Source organism: Oryctolagus cuniculus, chromosome 19 (assembly GCF_964237555.1).
Source record: "Oryctolagus cuniculus chromosome 19, mOryCun1.1, whole genome shotgun sequence".
Classification (NCBI taxonomy): Eukaryota; Metazoa; Chordata; class Mammalia; order Lagomorpha; family Leporidae; genus Oryctolagus; species Oryctolagus cuniculus.
Genome location: NC_091450.1, coordinates 22741307 through 22753630, shown reverse-complemented (window position 1 = coordinate 22753630; position 12324 = coordinate 22741307). Strand labels below are relative to the sequence as shown.

At 56.5% G+C, this 12324-nt stretch overlaps 2 long non-coding RNA genes across 5 annotated transcripts in view; one reads left to right on the top strand and one right to left on the bottom strand.

Moving 5' to 3' along the window:
* Positions 1-6943, top strand: part of LOC103348556 (uncharacterized) — a 25297-nt gene extending 18354 nt beyond the window's left edge. For all 4 annotated transcript variants that reach the window (XR_516907.4, XR_011384700.1, XR_007920116.2 and 1 more), the window contains one exon: positions 3571-6943. This is a non-coding gene — a long non-coding RNA (uncharacterized lncRNA). The remainder of the gene's footprint in view (positions 1-3570) is intronic.
* LOC138847099 (uncharacterized) lies at positions 6126-12324 on the bottom strand. Its single transcript, XR_011384701.1, has 2 exons — positions 11945-12324; positions 6126-8984 (listed from the first exon to the last, which is right to left on the bottom strand). It is a non-coding gene; the product is annotated as an uncharacterized lncRNA (long non-coding RNA).

The window sequence follows — 12324 nt, the reverse complement described above, 5'->3', positions numbered from 1 at the left end:
TGCAAGAGTCCTTCAGAACATTCATGGAAAGTGGAATTAAAAGGTGCTTGTTTGGATGCAAAAACATGTTTGTTTGTTTGTTTGTTTGCTTCAGAAACATTGAAATCCATGCATACAAGGAGCCTTCAATAAGTTCATGGGAGAGGCTGGCTGTGTGGCATAGTAGGCTAAGCCTCTGCCTGTGGCACCGGCATCCCATATGGGCACTGATTCAAGTTCCGGCTGCTCCACTTCCAATACAGCTCTCTGCTATGGCCTGAGAAAGCAGAAATGGCCCAAGTGCTTGGGCCACTGCACCCAAGTGGGAGACCTGGAAGAAGCTCCAGGCTCCTGGCTTCAGATTGGCCCAGTTCCAGCCATTGTGGCCATTTGAGAAGTGAACCGGTGGAGGGAAGACCTTTCTCTCTCTCTCTCTCTGTAATTCTACATCTCAAATAAATAAAATAATTTAAAAAAAGGTCAGGGAAAATGGAAAATGTGTGAAGTAAAAAACCTATGCATGATTTCAGAGTTGTTTTTCACCAAAATAAACTATCTTTTAACCCATTTCCCATGCACTTCTCCTAACATTTATTTTGAAACACAGAGCAAGATAGAGAGAATCTCCCATCTGCTGGTTCACTCCCCAAATGGCCACAACAGCCAGGACTGGCCCAGGGCTGAAGCCAGCAGTCTAGAACCCCATCCTGGTCTCCCGCCTAGGTGGCAGGGCCCCAAGCACTTGGGCCATTGTCGGCTGCTTTCCCAGGTATACCAGCAGGGAGCTGGATCGGAAGCAGAGCAGCCAGGACTCAATTCGGGGCTTTGATATGGGATGGCAGACGAGGCTGATCCTGTGCCACAAGCCTGGCCCCTGCGTGCAGTGTCTGGAGCTCCCCCGTAGGCTGGCGGCTACTACAGCAGACAGCGCGGTTACAGGCCAGTTCGGTGACCACAGAGTTTTCTACTGCTCAGGGCCGGTCCAGAACTTTCACAGCTAGAAACTGGCAGTGCGTGAACCAAAACCCAGGCTACAAGGGCCGGCGCCGTGGCTCAACAGGCTAATCCTCTGCCTTGCGGCGCCGGCACACCAGGTTCTAGTCCCGGTCGGGGCGCTGGATTCTGTCCCGGTTGCCCCTCTTCCAAGCCAGCTCTCTGCTGTGGCCCGGGAGTGCAGTGGAGGATGGCCCAAGTGCTTGGGCCCTGCACCCGCATGGGAGACCAGGAGAAGCACCTGGCTCCTGCCTTCAGATCAGCGTGGTACGCCGGCCGCAGTGCGCCGGCCGCGGCGGCCATTGGAGGGTGAACCAACGGCAAAGGAAGACCTTTCTCTGTGTCTCTTTCTCTCACTGCTCACTGTCCACTCTGCCTGTCAAAAAAAAAAGAAAGAAAGAAAGAAAGAAACCCAGGCTACAGGGCTTGGGAGGCTGAGTTCTCCCACCATGCACCTTGCTCCCTTCTCCCACTGCTGAGAGGCATGACCAAGACCCTGGCTGCCTGCTAGAGTTACTGCAGCTATTATAAAAGAACACTGATGGCAGGGGCCCAGCCCCGGAGGTCTGCGGTTCCCGGGGACAGAGACAGGCGTCAGAGATTCGTGTTTCCCATTTTGATTCTGACATGCAGGTGGGACGCCACCGGAGAGCAACCCCACACAGGACGTCGGAAGGCACTGGTTTGTCTGTGACCAGGACACAGTCTCTCGGAGTCTCTCCAGGGCCGCTTGTAAACCTCCTTCCTCCAAGAGCGCAGGTTCACTTCCAAAGCCAGGAGTTCAGTGCTTTCTCGATTGCCCCCTTGACAGGAGACCCAGGGGGAGCTTTGCTCTTAGAAACGGACTTTGTGGCACTGTCGTGGGAGGAGGAGGGCACGTGTAGCACCACAGGTTCAAGGTGAAAAGCCTCTCCTTGTTTTGCAAGCATCAGTGGGGACGCATGCTGTGTTTTGCCTTATACGAGCAGCCGCGTGTTTGCTGGCTCTGTTGGCCGCAAAGCTGAGAGATAATGACCCATCCAGGAGCAACGGGCAAACCCAGCACACTAATGAGAGTCTCCAAGCACCACCTCCAGTAGAAATTAAGGCTCGGGGGACACATGGCCAGTTCCAGGTCTGGAGCAAGAAACGCTCAGGATGAGCTTGGACTGTCTCATCATTCCTTGTGCCCGGTGGCAAAAAAAAAAAAAAAAAAAAAGCTGTCAGTGACTTTGGGGGTCGTGTCAGAAAGGATGCAGGCATCTACCTGAAGAGGCTGCCACAGGCCCAAGTCTGAACAGCCCCAGGAATACTGATGGCAATTTCTTTTTCTTTTTGTTTTTTGATAGGCAGAGTTAGACAGTGAGAGAGAGAGACAGAGAGAAAGGTCTTCCTTTTCCGTTAGTTCACCCCCTAAATGGCTGCCACGGCTGGCGCTGCGCTGGTCCGAAGCCAGGAGCCAGGTGCCTCTCCTGGTCTCCCATGGGGTGCAGGGTCCAAGCACTTGGGCCATCCTCCACTGCACTCCCGGGCCACAGCAGAGAGCTGGCCTGGAAGAGGAGCAACCAGGACAGAACCAGCGCCCCAACCGGGACTAGAACCTGGGGCACCGGTGCTGCAGGCGGAAGATTAGCCTAGTGAGCCACAGCGCCAGCCCCCAGGAATACTGATGGCAATTTCATACACTTCACGTATGTTCAAAACTCCGAGTTCACGATACTGCTTAGAGAAGAAACATAGGCATCATCTGTCACCTCTGGAGGATGCTGGCAGCCAGCTCGTTTGAAAACTGTCAAAGGGAACCAATCCAGCGCTTATCCTTTTCTGCATGAGCCCTACTTTATGGCAAGTGAGTAGTTGGGAAGTTGATGCTCACTACGGAGGCGTTCCTGTCCACCAAGGAGGACTCAACAGCAGGATTAGCCTGTTGCTGTTGTGCCACCTCTAATCACACACTGGGTGTGGACGGTGGACCTTCAACATGTGTTAACATCGCAGGAAGGGGCCGCCAGCGAGGGGAGGCCTGAACTGAAACAGTAACAGCCGCCAGGGAGTGGTCAAACACACGCAAACACCACCGAACATAATCAGAGCGAACCTGTAGATCTAACAGCCAGCTTCTGCGAAAAAAAAGTGTGTGTGTGGGGGGGTGCATTTCAGGAACACTGGCAAGGAGCAGGCATTTATCCCAGCAGCGTAGACACCGCCATCCCACACCAAGCGCCAGGTCTGGGTTCCCAGCGCAGCCTCCTGGCTTCAGCTCCCTGCTCACACAGACCCTGCGGGGCAGCAGCAGTGTTGCAGTAATTGGGCCACGTGGGAGACCTGGATTTCATCCTCACCTCCCAGCTCCAGCCCGAGCTAGGAAAGTCACCTGGGGAGCTCGCTGTCACTCAAAAAAAAGGTTTGTGGGAAAATGCCAATTATGGGAAACATGCATGGATTTGAGAAGTTTTTTTTTTGCATCAAAATAAACATCCTTTAATTCCATTTTCCACACTTTCTGAAGTCCCCTCCTATAAAAGGGGGAAAGAAACAGTTACAACACTTCTGTGGGACGGCGATAAGCAAAATCCAGGTTGTAGGACACTCCAGAACACAGCCCTGTTTCCTCGACAGATAGACGGCGAGGGGAGAGAGCCTGCAGGTGTGGATGGATGCCGATGGATGCGACTGACGCGCTGACCGGCTGCAGGAGTGAGCCCCGTTTGGATCCTGGTTGTACCAACCACGAAGGAAACATTTAGGAGATGCAGAGACATTTGGAGGCGGACTAGACATCACCATTACTATCACGGTGGAGATCCGGGCAGGAAAACAAAAAAGCTCTTTTGGAAACCTGTGCTCAGATAATTGCGGTGAGAGGACTGGTGTCCGCATGTGCTTCAGAACAATGTGGGACAGGGGAGGCGAGGGGCGTCTGGCTGGGACAAGACAGCCGGGAGGGGCTGCGGCTTCACAAACTCTTCCCACGCGCACTTGAAGATTTTCAAAGTAAAAAGAACAAAGCCCAACCTACTGCGTCCAGGGTATCAGGCTGGACTGCCCACTGCCAGCCTCAGTAGCGGACTTGAGATCTATCTGTGGGCATCCTACCTGCATCTCCATGGCAACTGGGGGCGGGAAGGCAGCCTTGAGAAGTCTCCCATCCACCCACACGAGGGGCAGGCCAGGAGAGTGAGGCTCCTCATGGGGTCCCCTCTCCCTCGCAGAACTGCCTCCTGCACCCCTTCCCCACCTCATGTACCTCTCACCCTCCCTGTGCAGCTTCCGAGAAAGGAGAGGTCTATTGGTGGAGTGAACAGGGCACTGAGTCAGATTCAAGTTCAAATTCAAGTTTATAAAGACTTACTTATTTGAAAGGCAGAGTTACAGAGTGAGAAAGAGAGAACTTTCATTACCTGGTTCACTCTTCAAATGGCCACAATGGCCATGGCTGGGCCAGGCTGAAGCCAGGAGCTTCTTCCTGGTCTCCCACGTGGGTAGCAGGGACCCCCGCACTCCGGCTATCCCCCGCAGCTTTCCCAGGCACACCAGCAGGGAGCTGGCTCAGAAGTGGAACAGCTGGGACTCCATCTAGCACCCAGGAGATGGTCACAGGCAGAGGCTCCACCGGATGTGCTACAACGTGAACCCCCAAATTGTGGCCATTTCAGGGCAGGCCCTTTGATCTCGCTTAGTCTCTATTTTCATTTGTAAAATGGGTATAATGGGATCTCATCTTTTATGGAGGGACTGTGGCCAAAAAAAGACCTAGCCTGCAACTGGTGAGACTCAGCTCTCAACGGAGCTCAAGTGCCGTTATGGCAGACGTGATACGGGGCACTTTATCACACCCTGGATCTCGAGAACACGGGCAGTCCCTACTGAAGATGACCATGCCCTCAACCAGACGTTCCATTAACCAGAATTCTCACTCTCCAACTACTCAGTATCTCACGACGGCAGACAGAACCACCCCACGTCCATAGGGCTCCGCTTTCCTGACGCGCATTCTGTCTCCCATCCACGGACAAAGGAGGGCTTCCTTGGCCAGACCACACTCTTGGTCCATGGCCCCTGTCTTCTATGCCCAGCCCTCTGTGCACTGATAGAGCTTTAAAATGCAGCAGGGGCCGGTGTTGAGGTGCAGAGGGTTAAGCTGCTGTCAGTTATACTGGCATCCTATGTGAGTGCTGGTTCGAGTCCCCGGCTGCTCCACTTGCAATCCAGCTTCCTGCTAATGTGCCTGGGAAAGCAGCAGAAGATGGCCCAAGTGCATGGGCCCTGGCTGGAGCTCCAGTTCAGACCCCTGGCTTCGGTCTGGCCCAGCCCTGGCAGTTGTAGCCCTTTGGGGAGGGAATCAGGGGATGGAAGATTTCTCTGTCCCCCTCCCTCCTTCTCTAACTCTAACTGCCTTTCAAAAAATTTTTTTTGAAAACTTGTTTAAAAATGCAGCATCAGGGGCTGGCACTGTGGTACAGTGGGTAAAGCCACCGCGTGCAGTGCCAGCATCCCATATGGGTGCCAGTTCCAGTCCCAGCTGCTCCACTTCCGATCCAGCTCTCTGCTGTGGCCTGGGAAAGCAGTAGAAGATGGCCCAAGTGCTAGGACTCCTGCACCCACGTGGGAGACCTGGAAGAAGCTACTGGCTCCTGGCTTCAGACCGGCACAGCTCCAGCTGTTGTGGCCATCTGAGGAGTGAACCAGTGGGTAGAAGACCTCTCTCTCTCTCTCTCCCCCTCCGTCTGCCTCTCTGTAACTCTGCCCTTCAAATAAATAAATAAATCTTTAAAAGAAAAGGCAGCAGCAGCAGATCAGTGCTGTCAGGAGACTGCAAGGCCCTCCAGGTCATTTTACAAATGCAGAAACAGTGGCCCAGAGGGGCCAAGTAACTTGTCCAAGGCCACACAGCAAACTAGCAGCTGAGCCTGTTTCTGTTTCAGGGTTGCTTGGAGGGGAGGGTACAGGGATGCTGCAGGCAGTGGTGGAGCCAATTCTTACTGCCCCGTTTCATCCTGTGCCAGAGTACGGAGCCCAATCATCCAGATTTGGCTGGGGCTGAGGAGTTTCTTGGGACCAGGGACTTATGTGCTAAAACCAGCAATGTCCTAAGCCGAGCAGGATGTGTGGGCCATTCCCATAGACAGTGAGGCATGGAAGTAGATGTTCTCCAGGAAATGAGGCTCTGTGCTGGGGCTGGCTGGGGTTCCACACTGCTGGTCCCCTGGAGGAGAGCCACGCGTCATCTCATGCCTTCCGACGGGGCCCACCGGCTCGCAGCCTCGCACCCTTCCCATCCGTTCCGTCCCCAGCAGCTGGGCTGCTCTCTCTCAGCTGTAAACCTGACCGCCAGCGCCTCGCCTCCATCTACAGCCTAAGTGGCTTCTCATCTTGTGAATTGCTTTAGGACCAACTGGAACTCCGCAGCCCCACCCTGGATGGGCGGGCACTGACCCTCCTGGCCCCGCCTCCCTCTGCACCCCAGTCCGCCCCAGGAAACTCCAAGCAGAGCCAGGGTAAGGGAAGACCTAGCTACACTCTCGGGCTCCCCGCCTTCCCTTCTCCCAGGTCGCGCCCCTTCCAGAGGGTCAGCGCCACTCTCTGTGGCTCACTTATTGCTAATTTCTGGTCTGCCCCAGAGCAGGCTGGACTGTCAGCCCAGGGGAGCTGTGACGGCCACCCAGGACTGAAACAGTCCCTGAAGGGCCCCACCGACAGCCCGGTCACCTCCCGCCGGGCCCATGTGAAATCTAGGAAGTGCTTCCTGCCACCAGGACCTGCAGATCCCCTCTGACAGCCTGGGCGCGGATGTGTTGGGAGGATCCCAGCAGAAGGCGCGAAGACAGGTTCCTGACAAGACCTAGTTTGTCCATGCTGTGTGCTGCTCCTCCTCCCGGAGGGCAGGCGTCCCCACCCTGACCAGGAAACGCACGCGGAACACACGCCCGGCCCGCCGTGGCCGCAGAGGTGATAATAAACACGCAGCCTGATTACTCTGCTGCTAAGCCCCTCCTTGGTGTTTTTCTTCTGTCTCTAAATTAATCCCAGAGCTCTTCCAGACTTTTCTCGTTGCTAAGCTAGACAGGGCCAGGGTCCACAGCGCCACTGCCAGTTGGCAGGGAGCACCCCGAGTGCTCCAATCCGAGCCACGCTCGCTGCTGGAAAGGCATCCACGCGTCCAGCACGCCCGGGGCTTCCAGAACTTTCCCGCTGACGCTGTGACCCCAGAGGTCCCCGTGACAGCCTGCGTAAGCTGTTCCTGCTGATCTTGCTGGAGGACTCCCGGGTCCTGAATTTCCCCTGGGGCAGGCAGCACCTGTCCACTGCCGGCCACTGATGGGCAGTGTGACCTCTGACCCCGGACACGGACTGACATCTCCTGTCTGCCTCCTGAGCTCGGTGACAGACGGAGGAGGCCGAGAGGTGGATGCCCCTGAACTTCAGACCGCTGGGGGACGCCCACACTCGCCAAGAACTGAAAGAGATATAGCCGGCGCCGCGGCTCACTAGGCTAATCCTCTGCCTTGCGGCGCCGGCACACCGGGTTCTAGTCCGGTCGGGGTGCCGGATTCTGTCCCGGTTGCCCCTCTTCCAGGCCAGCTCTCTGCTGTGGCCAGGGAGTGCAGTAGAGGATGGCCCAGGTGCTTGGGCCCTGCACGCCATGGGAGACCAGGAAAAGCACCTGGCTCCTGCCATCGGATCAGCGCGGTGCGCCGGCCGTGGCGGCCATTGGAGGGTGAACCAACGGCAAAAGGAAGACCTTTCTCTCTGTCTCTCTCTCTTTCACTGTCCACTCTGCCTGTCAAATAAATAAAAGAGATACAAATGCAGGGCTGTGCCAGTGTCCCACGTGCGCCAGCTGGGTTCCCACTCTGCACCTGGAAGTGCACGTTCACATCACTTCCCTTCCTGAAACCCCCGCGGCACAGACTGGGGACAGGACCCGGAGCGGCTGGTTTCCCTTGCCTGAAACTGGTCCCTGGCAGAACCAGAAGAGTCACGTGACCCAGGCCTGACTACCGTGATTGGCTCTGGGCTGGGCACATGCCCAGGCTACACCAATCAGAATCTCCCTTGAGACTTTGTGGCGAGGACTGTGAGACAGCACCTGCTCCCGATACCATATTTGCTGAGCTAGTGTCCATGGTGGGCACACGTGGACGACACGGAGCCCCTAGTATAGTGCTTGAGCCCCAGGGCCAGCTGTGGAGGGGGCCGTTACCAGAACAGTAAATTCTCTTTCCACTTCAACCGCTTGGCCTTGTGCATCTGTTGATTCTAACAGAGACAGTGGCAGGTAGGAGTGACGGGTTCTTTCCCCAAATGGTGCCCAACTCTGGGCTGGGCGACTTGCCCACAGTCAGCTCCATCTGCTGATGGGGAAATTGAGGCCCCAAGTATGACTGGCACTGTACGCTCAGGGATTGGAGCCTGGGCCAATTCTTGCATGTCTTTGCGACGTCTCAAAGTTCAACTTCAGAGGCTCCCCTTGATTGGCGCTGTGCTGCAGCAGGCTAAGCAACCACCTGTGATGACGACATCCCATACCGGAGCACCGGTTTGAGTGCCGGCTGCTCCACTTCTGATCCAGCTCTCTGCTGATGCACCTGGCAAAGCAGTGGAGGATGGCCTGAGTGAGTGCTTGGACCTCTGCCACCCAGATGGGAGACCCGGATGGAGCTCCTGCCTCCTGGCTTTGGCCTGGCCCAGCCCTGGCCATTGCAGCCATCTGGGCTTTGAACCAGCAGATGGAAGATCTCTCTCTCTTCACCCCACCCCCTTTCAAATAAATAAATCTTTTCAAAATAATGAAATTTTAAAAATTTTTAAAAAGATTTTTATTTATTTATTGGAGAGGTAGAGTTACAGACAGTGAAGGAGAGACAGAGAGAGGTCTTCCATCTGCTGGTTCACTCCCCAGATGTCCACAATGGCCAAAGCTGCACCGATCTGAAGCCAGGAGCCTGGAGCTTCCTCCGGGTCTCCCACACAGGTGCAGGGGCCCAAGCACTTCGCCATCTTCTACTGCTTTCCCAGGCCACAGCAGAGAGCTGGATTGGAAGAGGAGCAGCCAGAACTAGAACCGGTGTCCATATGGGATGCCGGTGCCACAGGCAGAGGATTAACCTACTGTGCCATGGCACTGGCCTCTCCAAAATTTTAAAGAATCTCACCCTCAGGAGAGGTGTTAAAGTGCCACTTGGGACACCCACATCCCATATCAGAGCATCGGGGTTCAAGTCCCAGCTCAGCTTCTGAGACTAGCATCCTGCTAATGCACACCCAGGGCGGCAGCAGGTGACGGGGCAAGTACCTGGGTCCCTGCACCCCCATGCAGATGGATTGAGTTTGTGGCTCCTGGCTTGGGTTCGGCCCAGCCCCAGCTGTTGCAGATTGTTCAGGGAGTGTATCAACAGATGGGACATCTGTCTGTCTGCCTACCTTTCAAATAAATAAAACAGAAAAGAGCTTCCCCTCAAACCTGATTTCCCCCAGCAGTCAGTCTGCGGTGCTAGCTAGAGGTCAGGTTCCACCCCGGCCCAGGCATCAGGAAGTCCCAGCCACCAACTCCCCTGCACCTGGAAGTGTTCACTTCTCTGCCTGTCCCCCGCACCTCCTGCCCTTGCCTACTTCTCCTCCTTTAGTGACGCTTCCAATCTAGCTTCCCTCGGCACAGAGAATCATCTCAGCGGCAGATCTGGTCGCTGGGGGCAGTCAGCCCTGGGGAGGATGACAGGGCACCTTCCCCTCGTCCAGGGACGGTGCTGGAAGCCAGCAGCTCCTCGGCTCCCCTGGCTCTCGGGCGCAAAGTCTTCCACCTGAGAGCAGGGGAGGGCACAGCTCCCCGCATCCTTGGCCATTCTCTCACTTATCCCGCAGGTGTTTGCTAGCGCCTCCCAGGCCCCCCTTCCCTGGGATGCTGGGTGTCGCTCCCCCTCTTCGTGGAGGAACGACACAGGACCCTGCGCTGTTCTTTCGTCTGCTCGGCCCTCCCCGGGTTTGCTGCTGGTTCTTCCCAGGTTGGCTACTATCCCTTCCACCTCCGTGGAAGGGCAGTTCCCCCTGGCCGCATTCCCCACTTCCGCAGGGGAGCGGCACACCGCCGGCCAGCTCTCTCGGGGGGCTGCACAGGTGTTCCCTCAGGTGTTCCCCTTAGATGTTCCCGGTGCATGCCGTCTCTCTCCTCCTTTATAGTCCTCCTCCGCCAATCCTAACTCGGCTGCCCACACGCCGAGTACGCTGCTCTCCTCCAATCAGGAGCAAGTCCTACAGTTTATTAGCTGAACTGGAGGCAGCTGTGCGGAAGCTGTTTACTTCTCTCCCAGCGCCATATTGTGGGAGAGCAGATGCATAGAATAAGTCTTAATTCCAGTAACTCAGTCTAGTCCGGATTGCTCCCCACACTGGGGCCGCAGTGGGGACCGAGAGTGACAGCAGCAGGCACACCCAGGGCGCTCACTGCGTGCCAGGCCCTGTGCTCTGTGTCTCAAAACCGTCAGCTCGTGTGTTCCCCCAGCAACAGCAAATCAGCAGAGCAGTAACGATGATGAGTCCCATTTCACAGATGAGAAGGGAGAGTCCCTGTGCTTGTGACGCATCCTCAGAGGTTATAGTAAGGGGCCTGGCAAAACATGAGCTGAACACAGCCACGGTGATAGAATTCAGAGAGCGACAGGGCCAAGGTGAGTCCAGAGGTTACCAGATGGCTCCAGCTCCACTCGGATTTCATCGCCCTCCCTCTTTGATAAACCACCGTCGGTCCAACCTGGAAGGCCCGGTCTGGATTTAGAATCCTCCCTGGCCCCTGGGAGTTCACAGCCTACCCCCTTTCTCCTCCACACACTTTGAGCAGCCCCTGCACGAGCACGGGCGGCCTCCCAGCCCTGAAGTTCAAGGACTGCTCTGAGCCCAGCAACAGCTGTTCCCTGGCTGCCTGCTGGGGTTTGAATGCCTCTCAAGTTCAAACTGACTCCTCCTTGTGCGAGAAGCAGAGCCAGGACCAGGTGGGGCCGTGAAGAGATGAGCAACCTGCTCACGGATTATGGGGCTGTGCCCGAGTGGGTCTGTTAGAACAGGCAGCTGGGCTGTCCTGGAAGCTGAGCAGGTTCCGGCGCCATGTTCTTGGCCTTCCTGCAAGCCAAATAGACTTCCACCCCTTAGAAATGACCCATCTTGGGTGTTGGGACAACAGAACACAGACTGAGACAGCTGCCCCTTTAAGCTCAGGGGCTCATATACCACGAGCCAGGCTCCCCCAAGCAGACCTTGGAGAGACCCCTGCGTGCGCTTGGAAATGGCTTCATGCTGCCAGGACCCAGGTGCGCCCTGGAAATATGGCGTATGTGGGCACCACGAAGGCGCATCCCTGTGGCCTCATAGCTCCTGGCTGCGTGGATAGTACTGGCTAGGGAAGAGACCCAGCCTAGGCCAGCGCTCAAGGCTGCCCTGACGCTGGCCCTGTGGTTCGTACTATAGGGCTGCTCATGTCTGAATCTTTGTTTCTGCCCAACCCCATCGCCAGCCTCCCAGCCGGGGTCCATGGTGTTCGCATTAAAGTCACGTCCATGCAGAACCTCAGCATGGGCCCTTATTGGTGAGCGGTCTCTGCAGATGTAACCAAGTTAAGACGGGGCCATCTTGGATGGGGGTGGGCACCGAAGCCAATGAGCAGCGTCTGTCCAAGCAGCAGAGAGACCGCATGAAGACAGGCAGAGGTCGGAGTAGTGCAGCTTCAGGCCAAGCAAGGTCAAACATTGCTGCCGCCGCCAGGAGCCAGGAAGAGCAGGGGCGGCAGAGGGAGCAGGGCCCTCGCTCCAAAGCTGCAGCAGACAGACTGCTGCTGTCTTACACCATGAGGTTTATGGTGCTTGGTTACTGCAGCCCTAGACACAGATCCGCCTCTCTGCTCCCTCCCCCTCCTCTCTCATCCCCTGCTTCTCCCTCCCGGCTTTCAAGCTGCCAGAAAACACGCCTGGAGCAGGTGGCAACCGTCCCCACCCCCACAGTTCACCTGGCCAACCCGGAGCCGAGACGCTCTCAAAGGCACCTTTTCCAGGGTCTTTTCCATCCTCGCTCACGGTGGCCCCAGGGACAGGCTCCGGCCCCAGCTGGCGGACAGGCCAGGAGGTAGGCTCTGCTCCGCCGGGGCTGGCGCGGGAGCTCCTCACAGCTGCCTGCCCCCGGCTGCACCCCAGCCCAGCGCCTGGAGGAACGTGTGTCAACAGACTCCCTGTGCCCCAGCCCAGTGTGGTTTGCTACTTAACTCTCCCCTGGAAAGCTTGGCGGTGTGCGCCGCGACTCTCGAAGCTTGGTCATGTTTCTCCAAGGCTGTGCAGGGGTGTGTGGTGTGCGTTGTGTGGGAGCCAGAGAGCGAGTGAGCTTGTGTGCAGC